Source organism: Pipra filicauda, unplaced genomic scaffold (genome assembly GCF_003945595.2).
Source record: "Pipra filicauda isolate LSUMZ 115617 unplaced genomic scaffold, ASM394559v2 scaffold223_size1779592_pilon, whole genome shotgun sequence".
Classification (NCBI taxonomy): domain Eukaryota; kingdom Metazoa; phylum Chordata; class Aves; order Passeriformes; family Pipridae; genus Pipra; species Pipra filicauda.
Window position 1 is genome coordinate 1,603,778 of NW_024104336.1, and position 25,049 is coordinate 1,628,826.

Sequence of the window (25,049 nt, forward strand, 5' to 3'; positions counted from 1 at the left end):
TCATAGATTTAAGCAACTCTTTAAATCTTTTGATAAGTTGTGAAAATATTTCTGTCACATCTTTTCAAGGAACAATACTGAGATAAAATTGTAAAGAATTACTAAACTTGCCTGAATTAATTTTATTCCTAATATTTCTTATCACAAGTCATGTCCAATTACTAGTATTATTATCTCACAGGTAAAACAAATCTGATTTTGCTAGTATCATTTACTTTTGTAGCTTGTAGTACCCCGACTCCAGGAGATGTGTGGATGTAGGTTGTAGACCTGGATGCTCCAGTTTTACACAGACCTATGACATTACCTGTAATCTGGTAATGCTCACAGCAGTGAGAAGACAGGCCACCGTGCCAGTTACATGTCCCAGGGTCCCTGAGAGCTCTGACCCATGCTGTCACTCACGGAGGTTGTGCAGACTCCTCACAGTGTCTGATGGACAGGCTGCTCTGTCCAACCAGCCTGGGCACAGGACATGATGCCCTGGAGAGATTGGCAACACCAAAGATGTTGCTGTTTCCTCTTTGACTCTGTTAAGTCATCCCAAAATCTTAAAGTGGAATGAAAGTCTTTTGGGATTCAGAATGTCAGGCATCAAAACCTCTAGTAGTGCAGTGTCTGAAACATGAGCTTCATAGCTGTTGCTGCTGTAGAGAGACAAGTAAGACTTTATTTACACTTGAGCAAAAAAATAAAGTATGCACGTGTCAGTTGGGTAAAATGCTACTAATTTTGCTTTGTCACTATTCCACTCATTTCCACCTTGATCCTGAACTAAATCAGTGCAGTTTAGGTCTTTGGTGACTCTGGTTTGAAACATAATGTTCTTGACTAGTCAAGGTAGAAGCAGCAATAAGTTTCTAGTGGCCCTAACATACTCTAGAGCTTCAGAGTTTCTATGAGTAAATATAATCACCAGTCCCCAGATCCTCAGCTACATTTTCAAGCAAAATATTCTCTTTTCTGTACTAACTTCAGCCAGTGCATCATAATCAAACACTGACAGGTCATTCTCCTTCTAAAGAAACTAATAAGGTCTGATCAGATGGTGTGGTAGTTTGGTCTAGGCCTTCCTTGGTGACCAGTTTGTAACCAAGGAAGGGGCCAGATTTACCCAGTATTCCCTACAATTTTTACGTAAGCCAGGCTATAAGAAGACAGGAGGAAAGACCTTTGCTTCTCTTTCCTTCCGGAGGCTTGGAGGTGCAGGTTCCCTGCTGTTGAGTCTGTTGTGTTGGGGAACGAGGCCTGGTAAGACCTTGTCGACCTTGGGAGGCGGAGGTTGCCGGCGATAGTTCCAGCGTGACTCTCCGTTGTCCCAAGGAGAGTAGTAAGATAGTTTTTTGCCAATTCTTTCAGTTGCTAGATATTGGGCTACTAATCGGGATAGATATATATTTTATTTTGATTTTGTTCCTTTTCCCTTCCCCCTTCCCTTTCCCTTGTGAAATTGTATATATATTTCAATTGTATATAACTGTAATATAAGTGTAAATATATTTATATATATTACTTTAGCTGTCTCTCTCTCGTTTCGGTTTTCTTGGTTGTTTTTTTTTCTCCCTCTTCTCTCTGAGGTTTGGGGGGGAACTTCTTGTGGTAATGTTTGGAGACTTGACAGGAAGCCAGCTTAAAACCATATCAGATGGTCACTATTAGTGGATAAGAATTTTTTCAGATACTAATACTATAGCTATAGAATAGCTATCCTATAAGGTTTGAACATTTGTAAGGCTAAGTGGATTTGTTGAATATTTTCCTTTCAGTTAGTTAAAATAATGCTCATTTTATCTTCTTATCTTCCTTTATTTTATCTTCTTCAATTGTGGGGGCTTTCAATATGATCATATGAAACATCTGCATAGCTGGATACTTGTGGGCGAAATGTCAGCAGTTAAGTATAATTTCTTTTATAATTCATTCTTAATATAGTAAGCATGTTAAAGTGATTTAAAAAAAAATCAGGAGTTTTTTTCTCAGTTTCATCTGTTCCTATAAAAGGTAATCAAATCCCTTTAAGTCAATTTAAGGTCAAAGAGTGAAAATATGAGAAAGCAGAGCTGTCATAAACTCATACATTTATATTGGAAATAATCTTCTTTTCACACGAAAGTGGTTTAAAAATGGTGGGTAATCACATTCTCCATTGTTGTCCTCTTCAATGTAATTAGAGATAAAGGGTGCTGGGTGCTACACCAGTTCTGGTAGTTTTGTCTCTTGTTTAATTTAGCGTAGCTTACATCGAGCTATATGTTTGAGAAGAGGTTTTTTATTATTTATCACGTATCTCCACTGTTCATGTCTTCTCCCAGTCTTCAGGGCAGCAGATCTTTTCTGAACATGTAAAACAGTTATGAAAGTATTTTACATGATGGTTTGGGGGTTTTTTGGGTGGTGAAGTTAGTGACTTTATTGAGTATCCACACTGGGTGTTGGATAACTTTAATTTATGATAACAGTCAAAACAGCTGTCTTGTTTTTATCTTCATGGCAGTATGTATTTGATGAAAAGCCTAAAAATACATTGCAACCTTTCCATGTTCAGATGATATTCTAAGTGCTATATATTGTAGTAGCATTTTGGTGTGATCAGGACGTGTAATACTTTTGTGCTTTTCCAAAATCAGTGGTTTCTGTGACCATGACAAACAATTGAATAGATTTCTCCCTTCAATCCAACAGAAAATAAAAAAATAATTTGTAAAAAGCAACTTTGCATGGATGCCCATGGCTTTTTTTTCTATATGGTAAAGTCATAAATTATATTTGAAAATGAAATCAACAGGTTTTCAAACAACTCTTATGTGATGAGATCTTCACACAGTAAAACTGTCTGTTTCAAAATCATATTTGAAAACTAATTTTTTTATTACTTTTGTAATATGGTTCACAAATTAAGTGAAAGGAGAGCATTTCTATTTGTAACTCCATTTTGTATTGAAAATAAAATAAGATTTTTCTTTTTTTTTTTTCATATTTTCTGAGTACCCTGAAATATTCATGACCTAACACTTTACAAAGGGTATTCAGTAGGAGGGAAAATGGTGACATTAAATAATTGTATAAGGAACTCGATTGATGGAAATCTCTCCAAGATTTTGTGCAAGATGAGGCAAAATATTTCACTTCTATAAGTGCATCCAGGTCAGTGTGTTTTTTGTCTGTAGCTAAGGTCACAGTTAAACATACTCATAATGCAGACACACATCATCTAGATGTAACAATTTGGACAAGATGTAAGACAATTTTGAGGAGAAAGTCCAGAGGAAGGCAGTGAAGTTGATGAGAGGGCTGGAGTATCTCTCCTGTGAAGACAGGTTGAAAGAGTTTGGGTTATTCAGCCTGGAAAAGAAAAGGCTCCAGGGAGACTTTACAGCAGCCTTTCAGTACCGAAATGGGGCCTCCAAGAAAGCTGGAGAGGGACTTTTGGCAAGGGCGTGTAGTGATAGGGAGCACTCAAGATTTGTAAATGCCTGTGGCTGAAAAAGAACAGCAAAAGGCAAAGCAGTCCAAAAAAAAAGAACCCAAAAACCACTCACAAAGTTTTATTAGCAAACGACACACTTGACATGGATATTAGTATATGTTTTGCCTCTACTTTCTAAGAATAAGCAAAGTAAAAGAAAAAAAGAAAGAGGGAAGAAGGAGAGACTGAAAGAGACATCATATAGGAAAGGAAAGAAGATCACCAATTGTGGGTCCAGTCAATGGGGTGTCCAGGGTCCTGGAAGCATGGCACCTGGCCTTTGTGGGAGGACCTTTTTATAGGTAAGTTTTCCCCATCCTGGGCTTAGGTTTCTCACTCTTCGTGCAAATGTTAGCATGCATGAGTTAGTCTGTTCTTCTGGACATTTCTAGAAATGGGTTGGGGGGCTTTGAGGGTCTTTTGGTGGTCTTGATCCCCTCTACTGGTCTTACCTGGTCTTTGACCCTATTCCTGCATTTCTGCTGTTCTGTGTTGTGCAGTTTTCATGGACCAGAACAGGGAAGTTTCTCGCAGAAAAGTGCTGCCCTACCTCCCTTTTCCAGCCACATCGTGCTCTAATTTCCATGCTGGAATGGCCATCAGTGTTTGAGGCATAGCAGCACATTAACTCCTTACTGTCCACCTTTCTACAGTTACCAAAGAAGTTGTGGATGCCCAATCTCTGGAAATGTTCAAGGCCAGGTTGGATGGGACTTTGAGCAACCATGTCTACTGGAAGATGTCCCTGCCCATGGCAGGGGGGTTGAAACTAAATGATCTCCAAGGTTCATTCTAACCTAAACCATTCTATGAGTCTATGAACATTTTAGGAGATATTAAGGCAGACATCGTAAGTGGTTTATGAAGATTCGTAAAAGAGGAAATGACTGAGACCTCGGTGACATTCACCTGAGACACATTAATTATAGATTTCTTGCCATTCAGGATTAATGTATGCCTACCCATAATATAAAAAGGGGCATATTGAAGAAAGATAGAAAAAAATGCTGAGCAAGAGGCAGCATAAGAGATAGCAGAACGTTACTGTGCCTATATGAATGCATTATATTTTCCTTCCTCTACATTATATCAGATGCTGTCTTTTTTTAAGGTACTGTGAGACAGATAGTAGAAAAAGTCAAAGACTAGTTAGCCATTTGCAATAATGAAGATGAAAGTAAAGAATCATTTGATTAAAATGTTCTTTTCCTGTTCTTACTTGCTATCTAGGTCAAGCAACTGGCATGTCGGTGTAAGTAGTGCCTTATGTCTCACTTAATGAAGCCGACATATACAAACCAAAAGACACTTTGGCTTATAACAAGGCAGAAGAGCTATATAGACATTTATTCTGTCCATTCTGCATCTCCATCTTTCATTATTGTCTTTTATTTTTTTCCAAGATCTGGCTTACTGCAAGATATTTCAGTGAAAGGAATTAAAATATAAGAAATTTTTCTCTCTGTCTGTGACATAGCCTCCTAAACTGACAAAAGCTAACAGGTTTATCTGTGGGAAAAGAATGCTCTTCATAATAAATTACAATTTGTGCCTGCAGGTCAGAGGGACCCTTTGTCTCCCTGTGCAAAATACAAAGATGACACAATGACATTTATCTCTGTGGGGTTTCTCTAACAACATCTCTAATGGCAAACAATATATTATAAATCTATAACAAAACACCGAAATGACTGCAGGTCTCAGAAAATGTTTTTCTAAAAGTGTGATACATAGCACAATACACTACAGACATTGAAACTACCCACATTAAGTTTTTGTGCAATTAAATTAGAATAGATTAGTTGTCACTCATGAATTATCTTCTGCTCTTCTGCAGTAATTCATTTAATTGGCCTCAATGATCAACTCTGAGGTTTCTCATCTCCAGTGAATTTGTTCTGCCCAGGAGCAGAGTTTGCAAGAGATATATCAATTCTGAGCACTTTTCTTCAGTTCACTCCAGGTTCTCAAGTAATTACATGACCAGACATGCACTTCAGCGAAAGTCACCAAAAAATCCCCATCATCCAGATAATTTTAAAAATATTGCTTTAAAGTTCCTAATTAATTTCTACCTATCCAGCTGGGCATATCTTTAAATTTATTTCTCACCAGATTATTTTTCATCAAGTAGTGTCCACAGTTAAAAGAACATAACCAGCTATAATACTGCAGTTAGCACATGACATTTATATGCATCAGTAGTACACAAGGATCATACTGGTTTTTTTAGTGGGTTTTCTTTTTAAAATACCATTTCAAGCATAGTAGTATCCAGAAGAAGAGGAAACTATTTGAAAGAGAAAGGCATATAAGTTATGACAGGGAGAGTAAGGTATTAATTCACTATAGAAAAACTCTCTTCCTTTACCATTATTGGATGTGCATGGGTGGCTAAGGATGTATAGGTACTATTGGTGGGTTCTACTGGTTACCTGTATAACTGAAAAAAGCACTAATATTTTTGTTTAGAAAATCAGACACATCTTGGTTAAACTGTTAATTGCCATTTTAAAGTGTTTCCTCCTGTCCAAATTTGCTTGTTTTACTATTCTGACAAACGCATTTTCCCTTTTTTTTCTGAAACAGAGTTTTGAAAGTTTGGTAATGGAAAACTTTTCTCATTGTTCTCAGGAAAAGGACTTTTCTTTAGCTTGTAGTCTGCTTGCAAACCTCAGTAGAAGTATTGCCACGACTGTCAAACATCCACAGCTTTCTGTCAAACCTTATAGTCAGCCACTTAACTCGTAATAGTATCCTACTATAGTGACTGGCTGATTAAGCTTCATGAATTGTCTCTGAAGAGAACTGGCACGAGTGTCAGTAGGAAAGGATCAGGTCTGAGGTTATCCTATAGAGCTGCACAGCAGAAAGAGGAGCAACCAAAGTGATGTCAGGAAGCCACTCCATACCAGTTTGGTTCTCCACCCTGTTTTCCACCTAGTTAGGGAACGGGAAGCACTAGGATAGGCAGTAGGAAGCTTTCACAAGAGGGAGAAAAAGGAAGAAAATTATGTCTCTTTAAAGCTGGATGTAGAGGGCCTACAAAAGCACAGATGGATTGATACCTCCTTCCATTATATTCCTACATGACCTCTCAGACCGGTCACGAAGTGAAAATGTTAATCACAGAATTCTTACCAGCATTTTATAGGGAGGATTGATCGAACTAAAATTCAGTGCAAAAGTGGGAAAATATGAAGTCCAGGTATATTTATGAAATAATTTTGAGACTTTTTAAGACAACAGTAAACAAGGAGCTTAATGCCTAGAGATAGAAACAGTAATCAGAGCTGAGAAAGTTGGCAGGAAGGTGAAAGGAATTGTTTAAACTGGGAGTCTTTGTTCTCAGGAAGGACTTTAGCCTCTGACATCTCTCGAAGTTGCAACACAGCAGGATGCAAGCAATCAGGAAGATTTCTTGTGTATGTCAGGGTATCTTCTTGGTACAAGTATCATGGTGATGCACAGCGGGAGTGGGGGTGTGCTCTGAGTACTCGTAATTGCCCTCCTAAACATATTTTTATTCCCTGTACATATGCATGTTGGTTTGTTTGCTGTATGAAGTACATAGACGAAGTTCTCTTCAGTCTGTAAAAGAAACGTGTTTCTAAATTTATGACTTTTCCAGTTTGCACTAAAATACAATTTGTTTTATGGTTGCTGTCAACAGGAACACAAAAGTCTCCAAGTGCCACATTTTTGTAACATGGATATTGGTCAATTAGTTTAAAAATTGACAGAATAGGGTAAAATTATTGTTAGATATTTGAGGACATAGGAATTCTGTTTTCTATGTAATGAAAACTACTTCAATTAAAAAAATAGACTTGATTAATTTGTTTCTAATTGGGCAAGCTGCCAATGAACTCATCTGGAGTTGCACCTGAATTTTCTTAATACCTCTGAAAATGGAGGTTTCACAGCAGCCTGCAGTGAACTGTCAGATCATTGCAGGAATAGAGCAGTTATCTAAAGATGAGAAAAGGTCCATATAGAATATTCACAAAGGTGATTCTAGAAAGAATTCCCCACACCAAAATCAAAATATCATCACAACACTGAATGAAAGTGGCCAATTTACACATATTCCACCCCTCATCCTATCACCACAGTAACACAATTGAAATTCCCATGATCATTCCACTCTTTATTCTCTAGCTCTGTTCAGCCTGTGTTTTGCCCATTACCTTTCCAAATTATTATCCTTATCTCAAATTCCTCAAAGGCGGCAAGTTGTTTACCAAAAAAGACTGTGGTGGATGGACCTTGTCCAGAGGATAAAATGATCACCAAAATGTTCTACTTAAGAGACTAAAATATATTTGTGGAGATGTTCCTTAAAAAAAAATAAACATCTCTTCACGTGAGTTTTAGGCTCAAAGTTTAGCATCAAAAGCCATCATGATGTGAAGTGCTAGTCTAGAATAAAGTCTCTCTGCTTGTATAGATTATTAACAAGATGTTGACTGACTACTCTTGTATCAATCTACTTTATCTTGGATTGTTTATCAACATTTCTCACCTCTCAAACTTTGTGTTAGAGGAGACAAAATTTCTCGTCTTGCATCCATAGTAAAACTGACACTGAGGCACTTAGCCTAACTATAACTGAGAACACTGTGCTCCAGCACATTTGCAAATGCAGTCCTGTGCCAATAACCCTCCTAGGAACATCTATCCTCCTGGTGCACTGGACAGCTGCTATAGCACACCACTTCAAATAAAATGAAATCAATTGAAAATTATGCAAGTCTTCCAGAGTACATTGTATTAAAATTCACTTAAGAGCTGAATCCAGATATTTCTCTTATGATACAATAAACAATCTGGGTTTTAGTTAATTGACCTTTTCCCTGTACAGAAGCATCAGGTGAATCTGCATGACTGCCTGTATTTAGTGCTTAGTTATTACAGAAATTTTTTAATGAAGGCAACATTGTATTACAGTACTCATGAAGATTCAATTTTATAAAACTGGTAACTCATGACAGGGCTTTATTCAAAGAGGAGAGTGGAACAAAGCTTTTCTTTCTGGTTCTCATATTTTTTTATTTTTCAATGGTGCAATGACTACCCCTAAATAAGATCAGGTTTGGGGAATATATACGTAAAAAAATTGTTTCTTAGGTACATTATTCAAATGTCAGAAGAAAAAAGTGGTAGTTTCAGAGAATATCTCAACAGCTGCAAATAAAGGCAGTCTGAACATCTGGACAGACTGTCTTATATTACTGTACTTAGGTGTAAATGTTTTTCAGACAGTTCAGAATTGATTCCTACTTGTTTTGCTTCATTACTGACCATACTGAAGGCTAAACCTATGCATGTATCTTCCCTTTTTAGAAAATTGCAGTTCCAATTTTTTTCTCTGATGAAGAAAGAAAGTTGCTAAATTATTTGGTAATAAATAGAGGATATTTATGAAAACTTTATTTAAAACATGATCATAATATTTGTATGCATGTTGATTGGTATTGTGGAATTTCAATATTTTAAATAAAAAGCTATTACAAATTCTAAAATTAAAACTCCCATAGGAAAAAATGGGAAAAAAATGTAAATATAACATTATGGACTATGACACCACTTCTGGTAAATACTTAATTTCAGTAAAATGCCATTTATAGTAAATCCTTTGTGAAATGTGTTGAATTTCTTTGTCAGGCTACTGTTTTAGAGGCCTGTGTTAGATAATAAAATGCATTTTTCAAATTTTTGTGTAGGATAGACGTGTTCATTTTGTCTTAAGTAATATACATCTCAAAATTATATGTGAGGCATTGCCTTGTCTGAGTGAATAGCGACAGAGTTTTTTCCCTAATTATAGAGAAGCTAAGAAAAAACGAGAGGGGGAAAAATCCACTCAAGAACAATAACTAACTTTAAGACTGGGAAGACAGTACTCCTCCGTTCTTGGTAATGGGGATTTTATGCTCTGGTCAAAAGAAGTAAGATCAAAAGACAGCAACCTATTAAGAAGAGAACCCTACAGTGAGGCAGAAGCTGTCAGCTTCCTGAGGCTGACACGGACTTAGTGAGAATCAAGATTTACAATAGATGAGCATTTACTGAGTTCTCAAACATCAGTATATGCCATATCTGTGTAGGGACTGAAAAGAATTACAAATATAAGTCAGTTAATAATTGTATTTAAGCTTCAAAACCTCCTCCAGCTGCTTTAAATATTTTAGCAAAATGGACCACACTTCGTTTCTAAATATCTGCTCTTCAGTTGCACAATCCTGTTACTTTCCAAGGCTTTCAATGAAAAATCTTCAGGATACCAGGAAAATTATACTATTTCTATCTTTAAAGTTAGCAGTCAAGGTGATATACTTCAAAGGCTATAACACGAATGATCAGCTCACAGAGAAACAGAGGTGTAAGTCATCTGCTTTGATCGGACATAGTGATGGAACTGAGCAACAAGAGGCAAAGCTGACTCAGGAACCCCCTTATTCTGAAAGATGTGCTTCAAAAATGTGGGTCAGTTACTTAGGTCCTCAACAGTAAGTGTTCTGTGGTAAAGAAGAACACTTTTGTTCTCAAATTAATGGAAAATTTAAATTTTGGAAAGGCATGTTTCTTCCTCTAGACGGCAGAAATCAGGATGAAAGCTTATGTGGGTACACTTATCTTGATCAGTCTAGTGTGTGATCTTCCACTTTTCTCTAAAACGAGACTAGGGGGTCAGAAAAAATGCTTCTGGGATAGAAACATCTAATAACAATTCTTGTAAGATTTAACAGGATGGTTAAATATATATTTGTATAAACAGCATGATAATATACAACTATTTGTTATATAAATACCCACTACATTTCTTCCCACTCTTCCTTGATGCTTTTTCTCCAGTTTTCCCTGCCTTTTCTGACTTAGCAGCCTACATATATAAGATGTTTAGATATGAGTCAAACTTTATTCATACTTCAACATTGCTTTTAACTACCAGAAAGAAAATTGTTTTATAGTGATAAAAGTTGAAACTAAAGGAGTTACACCAAGTTTATTGTTCATATGGTCTGCCAGAGCTGCTACATAAGATGTGTTTCAACTATTTCAGCCATTTTGAATTCAAGGAAAAAAATACTCAGGTTCTTACAGTTTCCCAAAAGAATCTACTAGGTAGTTTAATGAATTTCAGCAGAAAACAGTTCTCAATAGAAATGTTTCATGCTTGGATTCATCCCATTATTTCTAGAATCTCCACATATTTCTCAGAAATAATGACTTATTGAAGAGGGGAGTTGTGATATTGAGATTATTCAAATGCATAGAAGATGTGATGGTTTTCTCCTAACAGTCGTTTACTCTGTATCCCATTAATCATTGCGTAAAAAATGAAGACAGTAAAATACAGGACAGAGTTTTCAATGATATCTATGGTGATTTGCACATTCTATGCAAGTTAATTTTATGTTTTGTTTTGCTTTACAAAATCTGTATAGTTTTGATATGCTGCAGTCTATTTGGAGTGTGTAATGTGTTTGATTTCTCCCTGCCTATTGGTTCCATAATGTTAGAAAGTTAAGCTCTAGAACTGACAGGAGAACGTGTTCTTAATCATGGATTACTCAAGTGAAGAATCATGAATGCCCTAGATTGATGATTACATCACTCTTCCCTGAATGCAAGCAGCTGCAATCTAACTCTCTTTAATTTAGAAGTTTTAGTCATTGAATTTGCAGAGTGCACTGAAAGACCTGGAAGCAAATATGTAAATGTTCTACTCCCTTTTCCCTCCCCCCGTAACCTCTAAATTTGTTTTATCTGAACCTGTAATCTGTCCATACCTGACTACAACCAACCCAAGATTTATGAAGAAAAAATAGAGGTTGACCTCTCTTTTCATTATATCCCCAGTAAAATTTGATTATGTTTGACTTTTAGGGTATCATACAGCAAAGGAGAAGTGGTCTTGGTGAAAATTATTAAATCTAGTTATTCCACCTCCTCAGCACAAATTACTACTTTGGAGTAAGAAATTAGGGCACCTTTCCACCTCCTCTTTAGAACAGAATCCCCATGCTATTAGGCCTACTTTCAGGAGAGAATTAAGGGGCTCGAAGTCTGTGTTGGTGTTGACAAGGTGGTTTCTGGTATGGAAACATCTCTAAATTTAGTTTTTTAAGTGATCTGTATTCAGACTGAGGGAAGAGAATGTACCTGTAGTCTGATGACAAGGATATTCCTCTAGGGGAAAAAGAAAGAAATCATACACTTGAATCTTGTGAAATAAGCTCTCTTGCTTTTGGAAAAATATTGCAACCAGAATTTTATATTTGACCTTCTTTTCATTGAGCAAAAGTGGTTGGAGTTGCTAATCTACTTTCCGAGATTAAGACAAATAGAGTGCGATTCAATTCTTTCAGCATATTTTCCATACATACCACAATATTAGATAATTTTGCCTATGTTTAGATGTATTTCTGAAAATCTGCAGGCATCCAAATTTAGGCAAGTATTTCATATGGGAGGCGACCATTCATTTTAGACTGTTCAAGTTGAAGTAGTTCCGGAGAATGGGTTCTTTAGAGTTTATGGGATCTGTATACCTTGGCATTCCTGAATGCCCAAATGTGTGACTTGGATTAGTCTAAAGTCATTTAGATAGTGTCAAGCATTTAGTTTATACCTCAAACTTTTCCATATAAGAGTTCCATGTACTTAAGCAAGCTAGTCTTTCAGAACACAGTATAATTGCATAGGACTTAAGGAAGTGACACCGTTACCGTTTCCATAGTCAAACAACACATTTATTGCATCCTGAGACAGTGAAGACAAAAGGAATTTTTGCAATGATACTTGAAATTACTTCTACAGCATCATATGCTCTAAAGAAAGGTTCCGCATTCTTCTTTACTTATAATAAGGCACAATGCATGCAGTTTCACTCCAGGCATGATCATCCTCCCAGTGAATTAGTGAAAAATTTTCATTGACTTGGTTTGTTTTGCAAGAAGTAAGGAAATATTACTGAAGTGTGTTTGTAGAGTCTGAAAAATTTTATTTTTAGGGGACAGGAATTATTTATTTTATTTTTATATTTTAAAAAATGAAATTCAATTATTTTCTGATATTGAATTTGATGGCAATAAGAATTAGTTGATTTTTAATAGCATAAAATTTAATAGAAATCATCAAATTAAATGAGAATGGTCATGTGTTTAAGACACACTGTTAAGGGAAAGGATATCTTAGGCAGTCAATATTTGGTGAAACAATCTGTCAGCTTTAAAATGCAGTGTAACTAACTTGTGCATCCTTATATTTGTGTTTAAATAATAGTGTTACAACAGCTAAAGCTCAGCAGCTGCTTTGTGTTTTACAACAGAGCCATTAATGTACAACTCTACAAAAAGCCACAGCCTCCAGTATTTTATAATTACTTCAAATACCCTTTGAACCTTTTTTAACATCACATCATCCCTTTGTCAGAATAGAAACTATATGGACATGCTCAGTTATAGTTGTGGGAATAATTTTCTGTATTTCCCTTAAGTTGTCGGGAAAAAAAAAGAAAGAAAAATAAAAAATTAGCAAGCATCATCTGCAATAGTAGAAAAATTAATCTAAAATTCCCACAAAGTCCTGTGGCCCAAAGAAGGTGATATACAATGAAGTGATTGACAACAGTGACAATACATACAGAATAGGATTGACATCTGTTGCTGGATGTCTTAGTCCCACTTCCATTATTGACTGAACTTGACACTTTTTATGAGCATCATTTTGCAAACATGAGATGAACTTAAGATTGCATCTTTAAAAAAGGGATAGCTAGATGAGATGTACCAAGGGGACCTGACTTTTCAAAATGAGTTTTAGAATCCATGTCCCTTGTGATAACTGAGCCTCAGCAGGATTAATGACATTTGCTGTCTTCAAAACTATATTACGAACATTTAACTAGTGTTCTCAAGTAGTATTTGTACAGAAAATACTATTGAAGACATTGCAATGAGTAGAAATACTACTTGGAAATTCCTGACTTGCCTTTCACAGTAATTTCTTTAGGCTCTATATATTCCTATGAGTGAGCTACAGCCAGAATCTAAAGTTTTCTGTGTTCCCCCTTATCCTGCTTGTTCTTCATTTTGGGGGGTAAAAGGGTTTCTAGATATATCTGAATTACATCTATTACTTTTTTTCTATTCTGTGGACCTCTTTTCTTACAAATAACCTGATTAAATCCTTCAAGTTTGAACACATAAGAATGGCAATAGTCATCTTTGATAATTTCTTAAATTAGCACTCACTAGAAATGTTGGGAGGAGGGGTTTCAAGCACAAAAATTAAACCATAAATCCTAACCTGCAAATTTACAAACTGCATCTGTTTCCAGATACATTTGTTATGTAGTATAAAGGTCAGCCTATTTGAAATTTCCAGTGCTGGTTACAGAATACCAGTAGGCAAAACACAGTTCATGTCTGTTAATTATAGATGCATTATATAAAAATCATACATTGATCTAAAAGTGTTTTATGTTCCAGAAATAGGAATTGCATATATCCTAACTATTCTTCACTTAGAATGTTTCCTGAAGTAGGAAATTTCAGGGACCACCCTTTTCCACATGTTTCCAGACACTAGACTATCATTTTTCCCACATCAGGTTTAAGTCACACTTTTTATTCACCATGAGGCCTGGACTAGTAGCTTAGAGGCAACCTACCATTTCTCTTTTTCCATCCATTCCAGCAACATATGCAACTTAGTTAAATTAAAAACAGGTGTTTTTTAAAAAAAAAAAGCTTTTTCTTCCACGGTTAACTTTCTAAATCCCATACACTCATACAACTCATTATCAATACTAAATAAATCATTCAGGTGATTCTCCTCCTCTACTCCACTCTTGTGAGACCCCACCTTGAGTACTGCATCCATCCCTAGGGTCCCAAACATAAGGACACAGGCCAGCTGAAACAAGTACAGAGAAGGGTCACAAAATGATCAGAGGGCTGGAACACCTATGAAGACAGGTTGTGAGAGCTGGGGTTGTTCAGCCTGGAGAAGAGGAGGCTTTAGGGGAGACCTTATTTCAACCTTGCAATACCTAAAGGGGACCTAAAAGAAAGCTGGAGAGAGATGTCTTACAAAGGCACGCAGTGACAGGAAAAGGAGTCATGGCTTTAAACAGAAAGAAGGCAGATTTAAATGAGATATTAGAAAGAAGTTCTTTTACTGTGAGGGTGGTGAGAGATTGGAACAGGTTACCCAGAGAAGATGTGGATGCCCCATTCCTGGATATGCAAGGCCAGGTTGGATAGGGCTTGGAGCAACATGGTCTAGTGGGAAGTGTCCCTGTTCGTGGTGGTGGTCTAGAACTAGAGGATTTTAAGGTCCCTTCCACCTCAAACAGTTCTTTAATTCTCTGAAATGAAATCAAGCAAAAGACTGGAAAAAACTCTGTTTTTCCCTTGCAAATGTAGAACCAGCGACAGAACAAACTGTTTTAAATAACCACAGAACATAAGGATTATGCTGGAGGTTAAAGTCAATACAGGGAAACAAATATCTCCACATCCCACAGAGCTTGATTTTAATGGTTATATAATAAAAATAAACTCTCCTGGAGTTTTGTTTCTTTCATGTGTTTATGAAGTTTCCACCTGCATTAGTAATGAGATGTTCATTTCATCACAAAATCTTGGGAAAGATCAGTTCCAACATACCAGCCACCTGAGAACTTTTATTAATTTTAATCAGTAAGTCTTTGGAAAGGAAGATATTTCTCTTAGGTTTTATAAATTTAGTATTTATGTATTTATTTCAAGCACTGTTTTATTACATTATTTTGATTCCATTAAATAGTATTTTTTTTCAGTCAAGTTTTAAAATGAATTATTTTCCATTTAGAGTGTGTTCTTTTCATTCTCAGCTTCTTCTACAGCTTTTAATATTATTAGTGCTTCTTATTCCTTTAGGATAAGCATTATGCAAACAAAATAGCATTATTCTTCAATTAGGACAAGCCTGTTCTTACTTATATTCCGACATCCCAAGATGGTAAAATCCCTTTAGCATGACAATGTCCTCTTTAAATGAAATGGCTGGTTGTTTGGGACTCCATAATTTGCTGTAGTTTTTATGTGTAGTTTTAATATTTAAATATTCTTAGCAGCTTGAAATTTTCACTGCACGATTTTCAGGTGAAGGATCGAAAGTAGCTTCAAATCACTTCATTGAAAAATAAAACAAAAAAAGCCATCACATTTTATTGATTTAGGAGGCTAACATGGTCAAAAAGAAATCACTTGTTTGTCAACAAACCTCAAGAATATTGGACTCTGACAAATCTAAAGGGTATATGACACATTTGTCTTCAGATTTAACTCAACTAACTTCTCTCTCTACTGTTACACTCCTGGTTGTCTTCTGAACTGTTGACTCTCACAGAAATGTTAATACCATTAAGCAGCAGCTCAGAAACATTTCTTTCTACAGTTGGTTGTTTGTCTGACTTAAGGGACTGTAATTAATTTCTAATCTTTAGAAAATTCAGAGACAAACTATGTTTGCTAGTACCACTGTCATAATTTTACAATTTTGGGGTAGTGTGATGAGGTAAAGAGTTAGAAATTATTTCTTAAATACAATAGTCCATTTAAAACTTCTTCTGTCTTGAGCAATAAGCCTTAGAAGTAAAGCCAAGAGGGCAGTAAGTTCACTGGAAATTTGAGATTCACGAGGGTTTGGGGTTTTTTTCTGTGAATTAGGATCAAACATGATGTGTCACTTTAACTCTGAAAAAAAATAATTTTTAAATATTGATAAATGAAGAGTGCCATGTAATTAAAATATTTTACTTGGGAAATGCTAAATACTTTCTTAGAATATATATTTTTTTTAAAAACTACTTTAAGATGGTAATTTAATTTATATATTAATATAATATTTTTTCAATAATTTTAAAAATTCAAGTGACACAAGAAACAAAATATTGTGTTCCATACTAAACAAAAGTTTTATCCCCATGTCACTGAGAAAAACTTGGACAGTTTTGTTGCAGTGTATTTTTTTTCTTCCACTCACCGTTTGGTTTTAGGAAACCTAAAAAAAACCCAAAAACTATTATTTCTTCATTTCTCTCTAATACCATTTCATTCCACTGAAAGAAAACAGAAGGAAATTTGAGAGACAAAAATAAACAGGCAAATTTGTGAGAATGCATCAATCCGAGCTACAAGGAAGTAGATACTAAAAAGACTATCCACAAACAACAAAACTGTATAAACTTCACCTTCTCCACCCTCAAAGAACAAAATAATCAATTCCATGAGCAAATCTGCAAAAGTCTTACACTGTTGCACTGTCTGCACACATATGAATAATGGCTGTGGTGAATAGGTTATGAATGACAGTGCTCTGTTGAATGGAGATGAGTAGGTGCACATGCACTCAGCACTCTTATGAAATAATGTGTGCTTTATTTAAAGCTGAGAGAAAAAATAGCAATCTGGTTAATTAATAAATTATTTTCCAGGGAACTGCTTAAGTGAAAGAATACAATACATAACAATCCTTAATAAATTAATGTTTTACTCCAAAGGAGGTCAAAACTTTTTTTAATAGTAGTCATATAAATGACCTAGAAGTCATTTATATTATAAGCATATTGAAGAGTTTCTGTAACAGTATATGAAAACTGGACAGCTGTGCACAAATTTACATATATTTACATCTTTTAACTCAATTTTATTTCGAGTTTAATGTGATACTGTTTGCATCACACTATAAGCAGTAAAACTGCCTCTTTCAAGAACTCATTCCCATAAAGTGCCGCTTAGAACAGATGGGAATAGGAATAATAAGGAACAAATATTTACAGCTCTCAGCATATCATGGGCATGTCGGCCTGCAGCAGGACTAGAATATATTCTTACGGATGTGATATTTCAGTGTTTGAAGAAAGCATGTCTTCTCTGCCGTTACGCTTATCAGTTAGCATATGATGTCAATTGATTCCAATCATAATAAAAATTACTTGTTTTCTGTCGTTTCAGCTGAATACAGCTTTTTAATAAAATCATAAAGCCATAGTAAAGTTTTGACAAACTCTTTAGTCCACCTTTTCTAAATACAGAATATTTTTTCCTACAGTGTGTGGTTCTATAACCAATACAGGACACATTGCACAGGTCTTTGAAGGATTGAGTTTTAAAGATAGCAAACAATGAGTGTACTCTTTCTCTAAAATCTATTTCTATTATTCAGGGGAACAGTCCAGACTTTACTTTAATCTCCTTTATATTCATCAGTCTTGACTACCTGCACAATAAACTGTGTTTCAGTAGCTAAATGGTGTATTTTTAGAGTAAAATCATTTTAAATATTTGTGATTTGATGTCTTGCATGTGTTTATATATGCCACATCAGTTTTAGAGTTGCCAGAGTTCACTACTCTACTGCAAAATATTGAATCTCAATGGACTTTCCTGGGGTGTCATTCTACCATTGTGCCCTCTGTATTTTTTTAAAGTTTGTAATTTCTCTTCTTGATCACTGTTTCTCCTCCCTTATACGTTTGAAACCTAGCTTCAAGTTCATTCTCTCCCAGTTTATTAAAAACCAAACTCTCCAGCAACCACTTACAGCTTCTGCTCAAGGGCCAGTGTCAAGAATTGATTCTCATAAGATTTATCAGATAGCCTGCTGCTTCTTTTTGTTTGGTTCGGAGGAAGGTACCTCTCACGTCAACCTATATAAAGCTTTTAAAATGCTTTTCCAGGAAACTCACAACTAACATAATTACTTTGACAACAGAATTGCTTATATCTCTTCCTTTAAAAAATAACAATAAAAAAATTTGAATGGAGGACTATATTGTTAAGTTCTAGTACTACAATCAACAATTGCAGAATTAAAATTAAAAATTGCACTAATTCCACCCAAGTCTGTAAACATATTGTTTACAATAATTGTCCATTTTAGCAATACAGAAAACAGCTTTAAATGATGAACTGTATAATTTTTAGAAATAAAATTTTTAACCTCCTAAGAGGTGTTACCTCCTCTATTCCCAGCAAAGCACCCACTTTTAAAGTGTAAAAAGAACAAATTTATATCCTAACAACATTAGTTTCAACTTTTCTTTAAAAATCATAGCCAGGTTATTCATCATTATTTCAACAGGCTAATTGCAGATACTTTTTGACAGTAGTAACATAAATGCAAGTATTTTTTTTTTGCTGCATGAGAGTGAAAAAGTAAAATAAAAGATAGGTTAAAAGGAATCTGATTTTGATCAATGAATTACTTTCCAAGAGTGAAGACAGGGAGAGGAAAAAAAAACAACAAAAGAGAAAACGTGATACACAAAAATTAAATGGGGGAGATGCTCATATTGATATCAAGTGATCCATATTTTCAACTTGAAGTTTATAGAACATTTTCGGTATGTCACTAAATAGTTTAGCTAAGTTTACTGTAGCTATCAGAGGATGACATATATTCTTATATCATGAGAATCCATTTCTTACATTTAGATGGTAACGTGATGGTTTTTAGATATTCCTTTGTTCTTAGTTCATGAAGAAACATCATTTCATGTATTTTGAAAAAGCAGTATAGTAGGATAAGTTCTTGTGTTATTATAGCAGGACTGAAAATAAACTCAGTTGGAGTTCAGAAATTTCAGAACAGTTTTAATACAAGAGTGAATGTGTAAGTTTTTCCAAGCAGCGAAAAAACTATGAAAATACCCAGAATTACTTTATTTAAAGGGAGATATTAAAGGAACTGAAACTTTGAAACTGTAGATTACTGACAGAAGGTAAGAAAATCTCAGTAAATAATAAATCAAAGGGAAAGTCAAATGGTATAGATGAAGTGTTCCAAAATATTAAGAAAAAAATCATAATAGAAATTAAATTATTTCAAATGTTAAATAAGAGTACTGAAGTATTTAAATTTAGTTACTCTATAAGAAGAGAATATTCTTGGGGCACTGTGAGCAGTATACCAAAATGGTGGCAGTAACAGAGACATTTTATAGAAGATTGGAAAAACCACAAAGGCAGAAAAAAAAAAGCAGTAGTAGTACCTACATATAGGATGGACAGTTTCTGGGTATTAAATTTGTAGGAGTTAATGCAGAGAGGAAATTGTCTGCATGCTGAAGTGGTCTCACTTGGAACTAGTCTGAGAAACAACTGAATTAGTTCCTGTTTCAGTACTTCTCTGTACCTGGAACTTAGTATAACTATTGAAAAAATAATCTACAACACTGATCGCAAAATGTGCCAGCTGATGATTTTGTATGAATGAAAAGCCAAAAGCAGAAGGCTGTTCAAATAATAGAACTTCAAAAAGTAAAACTACATAAAAATGAGAAAACTTGTAAAAAGGAAATAAATAGATCCACTAACAAGATAGAAAGTTTACATGCAGCATAGCAACTGTTTCAAATTATATTTAAAACTCAAAGGTAGTATGTTCTACTTTTCCAGAAAAATCTCTAAAACTACATAGAATCAAAACCAAAAAATCACACTGTGTTTTAGTAGTTAAGGAGTCAGACTAAAAAGAATATAATTCAAAAACTGGAGACAGTACCAAAAGAATGGAAACAGAAAGGAACATAAATTATTTTATGTGTCAAACCACAAAAAGACAAGCCAAAAAATTACTTTGAAGAGCAACTTGGTAAGGACATAAAAACCCCCATACTAAAACATTTAAATTTCATCAGTAGCAGGATTACTTTCCAGAGAGTCAATGAGGTTGACAGATGATAGAGATGTCGAAGAATTACTCTGAAAGGAAAAAGCCCTGTCACAGGAGAAATATAATTCTTTGTCTCTGTGACCACCACTGAGGGGACACTATAGACCGATATCAGGGACTTTTTGCAACAGATAGAACTGAATTTTCTGAAACCAATGTTGATTCATGAATGCAGGATGCATTGCTTACTCCATTACATATCCACTTCTGTTGTGCTGTACAGATTGCTAATAGAAATGTAGTGTATGTGCCTAGGCAAGGAATCATACCTCGTATGCTAAAACCATTTTGCTGAAGTAATATTTCCTGATACCTGAGCTAAACCTCCTCTGGTGCAACTTGAGGCCATTTCCGCTCATCCTGTCACTTGCTATCTGGAAGAAGAGTCTGACCCCCATCTGCTTGCAGGTAGTTGTAGACAGTTAAGATCTCCCCTGAGCCTCCTTTTCTTCAGGCAACGCCAGTTCCCTCAACTGCTCCTCACATGACTTGCGCTCCAGACCCTTCACCAGTTTCATAGCACTTCTCTGGACATGATTCAGCACCTCAATGTCTTTCTTGTAGTTAGGGGCCCAAAACTGAACACAGGATTCAATGTGTAACCCCACCAATGCAGAGTACAGGGGCACGATTACTGCTCCGGTCACGCTGGCCACACTATTCCTGATGCAGTTCATGATGCCACTGGCCTTCTTGGCCACCTGGGCACACTGCTGGCTCATGTTCAGCTGGTTGTTGACCAGATCCTCTTCTGACAAGCAGCTCTCCAGACACTCATCCCCAAGCCTGTAGCATTGCATGGGGTTGTTGTGATCAAAGTGCAGGACCCAGCACTTCATCTTGTTGAATCTCATAAAATTGGCTTCAGCCCATCAATCCAACCTGTCTAGATCCCTCTGCAGAGCCCCCCAATCATCCAGCAGACCAACATGCTCACCCAGCTTGGTCATTTGTAAGTTGACTGAGGGTACACTCGATAGCCACATTGAGATCATCAATAAAGATATTAAACAGGACTGGCCCCTGTACTGAGCCCTGGGGAACACCACTAGTCACCGGCCATCAAATAGATTTAACTCCATTCCTCACCACTCTCCAGTGACTTTTCTACCCAGAAAAGAGCACACATAAGGATGGCCTCTAACATGGGCTGAAGCATCTGTCTCTAGCACCAAAGGCTTTGACCCAGGCAGAAATCCCAAGACACAGTAGTGCTTTCCAAGGCCTCTTTCTGGATCTGGGAACAGCAATGTGTTTACCTGTAGTAGGTGTACTCTGGCTGCAGCACAGGGTCACTAGGTGAAGAAGCTGCACAAGAAGGTAGGCAGACTCCACCTCTTCAGGGAAGATGAACAGGCAATGCAGGGTCTTCAGGTCTTCACAAAAACCGTACAACATCAGGAGCCCAAGCCTTGCTTTGTAAAGACAGACTCATAAAAGATAAAAGGTTCTTGAAAATAGTTAGCATAGATCAACCAGGGATGAACCACCTGCATGTGAAGAGAAATGGGGTCTTTCAATACCTATGCATAGTATACTAAGAATATGGATTCAGACTTTTGGTAGTGGTGCATGACAGGAAAATTAGAGGCAGTAGGCATTAACTGAAACAGAAGAGGCTCCACCTGAAGTTAAGGAAAACTTTTTCACCACCCAGAACTGGAAGAAGTTGTCCAAAGACACAATGCAATCTCCATCCTTGAAGGTTTTCAAGATCTAACTGAAACAAGTGCTGAGAAACCTGGTTAAATACCATAGATAAACCTGTTCTGAGCAGGAAGTTGGATCAGTAACCTCTTCAGATCTTTTCCAATCTTAAGAATTCTGTGATTCTAATTAGGGATAAACAGGAGATGGATCTGAAAAGTACATCGTGATCTGAACTAAAGTACTAATTTAAGTGCATCCCACAGACATGTACTGTATACTGAAGTAGTGTTGATACAGGAAATAAAGAAAATAATGCATCGTAAACTCTTCAGGGTTCATTGAAATTGTCAAAGTGCATTCAGATGATCATACTGCAATTGCACTCATTAATTTCAAAAAGAAATTTGGACACTGACCTTCACCAAAGACTTTGACAAGAAAACAGAAGAAAAAGGGCATGATTTTTTCATGGTTAATATATTTTAAAGGTAAGAAAGAAAGATAGGAATAAATAATAAAGTTTTCTAATGGAAGAAGATCAACAGTATACATCTATGCTATGGATGCTGATACAAAGATACTATGATTTCACAAAAGAAATGGGAAAATTATTGACAAATTCAATACTGATACCAAATTATTCAAGTTAATCAGTGTAGTGCTATCTCTTAAATGTAATTGAATAATGGAATAACAGAGGATATTGAATATTGATAAAAGATGAATAAAGGCAACATAAGGCATATTTAGAAAAGCAGCCCTAATTATGCACGCATAGCGATGAGTCTTAAATCAGTCATTAACTCAGGAAACAAACGTTAGAAAGACTTGAGACAATCCAGGCTCATGTAAAGCTTGTACTTAATTATGACATGAGGAAAATCACTTCTACTGCAGATAACTTTCTGTTCTATTGCTCCCCTGCAATAACCCTCATATGAGATAGCATGCTGATAGCTATCTGTGCTAAATGACTGATCAGTACAAAGACATTAGTGACTTTGCAGCCCTGCAGGATAGCAATCCATCTCTGTATCTAACACCTGCTTAATGGACCACAGGACATCTCTAAATCTCTTTACTGACATATTTTGCAAAGGCCACCCTAGTGTTAAGCAGCAATGAAACTGGTTTTACTGAGACAGGACTTTCTATTTGCGTAGTGGAAGACAAAATATGGTGCATACAAAATTTCTTTGAAGTGACTGTTGATGTTTCTCAGTACCTGCAGTGAAGATTAAATTAGCAACCATGGGATGTGTTTGGTTTTCTCTCCTCTGAAAACAAAACTTGCAGTTTTTCCTACAAATAAATCTCTCAATGATTCTCCTTTCGATTGGGAATATTTAGTAAGGATTGTATTTACAAACTGACTATATATTTCTTCCTGGTGTATGCATATCTAATATGCACAGCAATCTTGATAACATCATAATTTTAAAACACTAACAATTTTTAGAATTATTTTTAGTATTACCTCCTCTAGGTTATGCAAATTGGCATATTTGTTTGTTTTCATAAATCCAGGGGAACATCCTATTTCAAGGTTTAGGTAGCAGCCTTCCCAAAATCCTAGACTCAGAAGATTCCTCTTTATTCCACATGATGTACATTACTTTGAAAATATCAGTCATTCTCATATTTTCATCTTTCTGAGTAAATGCCAGAGTTTACATCTTAATACTCTGATCATTTTCTCTTATCCTGTCCATTAATTTCCTTTCTCCTCTTTTTTGTTTGCCAACTCCCTCCTCGTTGTGAAGGTGCCAGCAACGCTTAGAAACATTCCAAATAAAAAATACACTTTAAAGTGCATGATGGCTGTGAATCACATATAACCTACCAAAAAAAAATTCATAATGTTCCAAATTAATTTAGTCATATTCCTGTGCCTTCCTAGTCTCTTTCTCCTCTCTTATTTAAAATATGTGGTTTTTCATGTACCTATTTAAAAAACTGCAGTTGTTCTTCTGTTCTACAGGCCAAATGAGGGCACTTTGTGCAGCTTGATATAAAATTTGATCATGAGGGTTTAGAAAACTCTCACCAGTTCCATACACATTCTGGAAAATATGAAATTGCATTAACAATGCCAATATGAGGAGGAAAGGGAGAAAAAGATAATGTGAAAGACATGTAAAAAGAAGCAGATAGTCCAAACTATGTATTTTCCCTACAAATCATCTTGGTTTACTCTGCGTAAACCAGTGATTCATGCTGACAATATTTCCAGTTTCTTGAAACGAACAGGTTTTTCAGTCCCTATCTGTCTTATACCTTAACACTGAATGCCCTCTAAAATGTGCTTATGAAGAGGCCAAAAACAAGAACATGTATTGCAGATGAGAGCATACGAGCACACATTTCCATATTATTCTTTGATTTAGTTTTTCACTTAGACTTTTTTTTTTTTCGGATATTATCTTAGCTAGTGGACTTAATATGTTCAATAAAAAGCCACATTCGTATCCTAAGCTGACAAAACCAAATTTTGGGCACAAGTATTCAAATAATTCCATTTGTGTTGCTTTTCCTCTATTAGCTGTGATTTTTCTCCATGGTTGAGTTAAAAATCTTCTCAATCATCAAAATTTTTTGGATCTTCAGTATCATTGTTTCCACCTTTTCCACCTCATCAGTGAATAACACGCTGCAGAACATTGTTTTTTGCTGTAAGCCACAGTCATTCTTTACCCATTGCTAAAAAATTAATTATTCTCATGGGGTTTTTTTTGTTTTATTTTAGTCAGTTTTTGATTTATGATAAAACTTGTCTTTTACACAGCAATAATTTAACTTCATAAATAGCTATTTGTGAAGATTTTTCTGAAGATATCTGAAAAATATTTGAAAATGTTGAGATGTCTAGTTCTCCACTATTCAATATTGTCTGCAAGAAAAAAAAGAGAAACAGAAACTAAGCTTGAGCACAAGAAGGATGAAAATTTGAATGTCTGTAAATGCATTGTAAAATTAGACACCTATAAAGAAAGAACAGGCAGCATTAGAAGCAAAGATTTGACATTATTTCAGTCAACGGAAGCACCAAAGTTAAGGTTTCTTGCTCATTGATGATTCATTATCGTAATTTTCATGGAAAAAAAATGCATTTGCTTTCAAAATGTTTGCAAACTAACTGTCTCTAACAGTGCTCTAACTGTCTAGGAGTTCCCTCTCTCTTTAAAGCAATGCCTTAGCC

General features: G+C 35.6%; 1 long non-coding RNA gene across 1 annotated transcript in view; it reads right to left on the reverse strand.

Moving 5' to 3' along the window:
• LOC120323273 overlaps positions 1 to 25,049 on the reverse strand; it is a 39,238-nt gene continuing 14,189 nt past the window's right edge. The window contains exons 3-4 of the long non-coding RNA XR_005563581.1: positions 21,460 to 24,740; positions 1 to 647 (exon numbers count right to left, since the gene is read on the reverse strand). This is a non-coding gene — a long non-coding RNA (uncharacterized LOC120323273). The remainder of the gene's footprint in view (positions 648 to 21,459; positions 24,741 to 25,049) is intronic.